The 3862-nt window shown below is 57.1% G+C and overlaps 1 pseudogene; it reads right to left on the bottom strand.

Annotated features, from left to right (window-relative positions):
* LOC141191452 (18S ribosomal RNA) overlaps positions 1-899 on the bottom strand; it is a 1868-nt pseudogene extending 969 nt beyond the window's left edge.
* Between the last annotated feature and the right edge of the window lie 2963 nt (positions 900-3862).

A 3862-nucleotide genomic window follows, 5' to 3' on the forward strand; every position in this document is an offset into this window, starting at 1 on the left:
CAACAAAATAGAACCGGAGTCCTATTCCATTATTCCTAGCTGGAGTATTCAGGCGTGGCTGCCTGCTTTGAACACTCTAATTTTTTCAAAGTAAACGCTTCGGGCCCCCGGGACACTCAGTCAAGAGCATCGGGGAGGCGCCCCAAGGCAAAGGGGCTGGGACTGGCGGTAGCACGCCTTGCGGCGGACCGCCAGCTCGATCCCAAGATCCAACTACGAGCTTTTTAACTGCAGCAGCTTTAGTGTACGCTACTGGAGCTGGAATTACCGCGGCTGCTGGCAAAAGACTTGCCCTCCAATAGATCCTCGTTATAGGATTTAAAGTGTACTCATTCCAATTGCCTCGAAAGAGTCCTGTATTGTTATTTTTCGTCACTACCTCACCGGGTCGGGAGTGGGTAATTTGCGCGCCTGCTGCCTTCCTTGGATGTGGTAGCCGTTTCTCAGGCTCCCTCTCCGGAATTGAACCCTGATTCTCCGTTACCCGTGGTCACCATGGTAGGCACAGAAAGTACCATCGAAAGTTGATAGGGCAGACACCCGAATGGATCGTCGCGGTCACGGGGACGTGCGATCGGCCCGAGGTTATCCAGAGTCGCAACGCTTACGGGGAGAGCGCGGCAGGGGGGAGGCCGCGGAGGACCGTCCCGACGCCGGGCCCGGGACCCCGGATTGGTTTTGATCTGATTAATGCACGAATCCCTGGCGGTCAGCGCTCGTTTGCACGTATTAGCTCTAGAATTATCACAGTTGTCCGAGTCAACGGTTTGGAGCGATCAAAGGAACCATAACTGATTTAATGAGCCATTCGCAGTTTCACTGTACCGTCCGTGTGTACTTACACGTGCATGGCTTAATCTTTGAGACAAGCATATGCTACTGGCAGGATCAACCAGGTAGCCCCCCAACACGACTGGACCGCGTCGAGGTTCGGGAGAGGAGAGGCCTGCGGGAAGAGAGGGGGGGCGGCGGAAGAGCCCCGCGGCGGCAGGGCGCCCGGACGGAACGGGTATAGGCAGGGCGTGCGGCGTCCGGAGAGGATGCGGGATGGCATGGGGCTTCCCTGGGGGGGGCGGGGAACGGAGCCCTCGCAGCACCGGGGACATGTGCGGGAGGAGCGGCTCGCTGTGCGGTGCGTGGTCCCGAAGCGGCAGGCGTCTGGAAAACACCCCTTGCACGGGGAGGGCGAGGTGACTGGCCTCCGGAGGACGCCACGGCCGCCCCCGTCTCACCAACCGCACCCAAGGCAACACACAGGGTCGCTCGGGGAGATGGCGTGCGGGGGTGGGCCTATGTGGCGCCACCGTCTGGCTTAGACCTGCCTCCGCCGCGGGGGGTCCTCGACCCACCGGCGGACAGGCACGAGGATTGGGAGAGGGGGGCTGGCCGTCAGGGTCCGCCGCGGCTCCGGCACTAACCCGACGACGCGGAGGTCGCGTGGGTGGTCGTCGGCCAGGCCGTGTCGGCGTCGCCTTCCAGAGTAGTCCCTCTTCCCGCTCGCGCCCGTAACCTCAAAGGGATGCCCGAGCGGCTTTTCCTCCCAGGGCTGCTCCCCGCCCGGGGGCGGGAGCGCATGGGGAACCCCAGGTCGGCCTTTCACCGTACTCCCTACCTCTTGGCCCTCGTTCCTTCTCCCGTTCTCCATCTAACCCCTTGGCTCTGGGGTTTCCGCGCTCGCTCTCTCTCTCCTTCTCCCTGCCGAGCCGCCAGGGAGGATGAGGGTCGAAGGGGAAAGGTGACGGTCGGGCTGGGGCACACCACATGGTGAGAACCCCCTTCGCCTGCCTCCACACATCTGTCGTCCTCCCCACTGACGTAGGGGCCCGGGAAAAGACTGGAAATCGCGAAGCTCGGCAGTGGCGCGGAGACGCCACCCACCGCCGCCGCTGTCGCCACCGCCGCGGAGGCCGCCCTGTCGGACGCGAGGGGCGGCGCGGGCCTCCGCTGGCCGGTTACGCATCTGGAAGAAAAGGGCCGCCCTCGGAGAAGATCGGTGTGCTTCCCCGCACAGGAAGCGATTCGGACGACGGCCCCCACGCCTGGGTGGGTGGGCGCCACGCCGTTCGCCCGTGCGGGTCGTCGGACCGCTGCCTTCGCTCGGGTCGGGCCAATCTCCCCACGGCTCGGCCACCTCCGCGGACGGGAGGCGAGGCCGGCGTGCGCGCCCAAAGATAGGTGTCGAAAGCCCGGGGGTAGAGGAGGAAGGGGACCGCTCACCTTAAGCCAGCGCGAGCTCCAAAGCCCGGGCCGAGCGAGCGGCGCCACCTCCCCACCCGGGAGCGCTGCGCCAGATCGATCGGAGGAAGAGCAGGGGTGCGTGGAGGGACTTGCCCAAGTACGGAGGCTGCTAACCCCTGTCGTCGGGAAATACGTGCCCAAGAGTCCTGGAAGCGAGACTCGGGTACAGGCGCCCTTGCAGAGGGGGTACTGGATGTGGAACTGGGGTCAAAGCCACAAAAGCATCCGCCCTCATGGAGCCTCTCCCGGGCCTAAAAATCCAGATTTTAGCCTTGACGGCGCCCCCATGTGGAGAACCAGGGCCCGTGGGGGGGGTCTGGCCAGGCTCACTTCAACCCAGGAACACCTCTCTGACTTGGGATAGGCGACCGGCAAAAGTCCCCCCACGCAGCTGCGGAAGCCTGGGTTCAGCCAAGGTGCAGACCTCCAGCCGAACAGGGACTCATAGCCAAAACGCGTACCCGGGCCTACGGAGGTGAAAACCTGCTTAAATGAGTCAAAATGTGTCGGGGCTGAGAGGTACCTCTCTCTCATATATTCTGCCGGTGGTGTGCAAAACTGGGTCTTTGTATGGAGTGTCACCCTATACCCACTTTAGGGACGCATTCCAAAAAGTACCCGATCGCCTGGAACTGTCAGGCGGATTCGGCTCCCTGGAATTTCCTCATTCTGGTTCTTTTTCACTTTTTGTCTCTTTTGCGACATCTAGTGGGCAGGCTGCATTACTGCAACCAGGGACACCTCAAAACGCTTGGAACTGGGGAGCGGGCTCAATTTACTAACGTTTTGCGGGTCCTGGAAGTCAAAATTGTGACTTCTGAAAACGACTAAGTATGAAGGACTCATCGGGCGAATCGCTCTGGAACTGAAATCGGATGCGCTCACTCACATTTTCCCCTCTCTGGAAGTCTGACACAAGTTGAAAAATTTTCTAAGTCCACAAAAAAATTTTTTTCAACTTTTTTTCAATTTTCCCCCTGTGGGATATATATTTTACCCACACATTTGGAGCTCTCCTGGGATGCCCTCTAACATATTATAACCTCATTTTGTGGAAGTTTTCACAAAATTGTGAAATTTTCAAAAAGTCAGAAATTTTGACAAAAACGACTAAGTATGAAGGACTCATCGGATGAATCGCTCTGCAACTGAAATCGGATGCGCGCACTGACATGCTCCCCTCTCTGGAAGTCTGACAAATGTGTGAAAATTTTCTAAGTCCACAAAAAATTTTTTTTACAACTTTTTTTCAATTTTCCCCCTGTGGGATATATATTTTACCCACACATTTGGAGCTCTCCTGGGATGCCCTCTAACATAGTATAACCTCATTTTGTGGAAGTTTTCACAAAAAAGAGAAATTTTCAAAAAAGTCCAAAATTTTGCAAAAACTACTAAGTATGAAGGACTCATCGGATGAATCGCTCTGGAACTGAAATCGGATGCGCTTACTTACATGCTCGCCTCTCTGGAAGTCTGACACATGTGTGAAAATTTTCTAAGTCAACAAAAAAAAATTTTTTCAACTTTTTTTCAATTTTCCCCACGTGGGATATATATTTTACCCACACATTTGGAGCCCTCCTGGGATGCCCTCTAACATAGTATAACCTCATTTTGTGGA

The sequence above is a fragment of the Phyllobates terribilis genome, unplaced genomic scaffold (genome assembly GCF_046119375.1).
Source record: "Phyllobates terribilis strain yellow unplaced genomic scaffold, ASM4611937v1 Scaffold_44__1_contigs__length_10104851, whole genome shotgun sequence".
Classification (NCBI taxonomy): Eukaryota; Metazoa; Chordata; class Amphibia; order Anura; family Dendrobatidae; genus Phyllobates; species Phyllobates terribilis.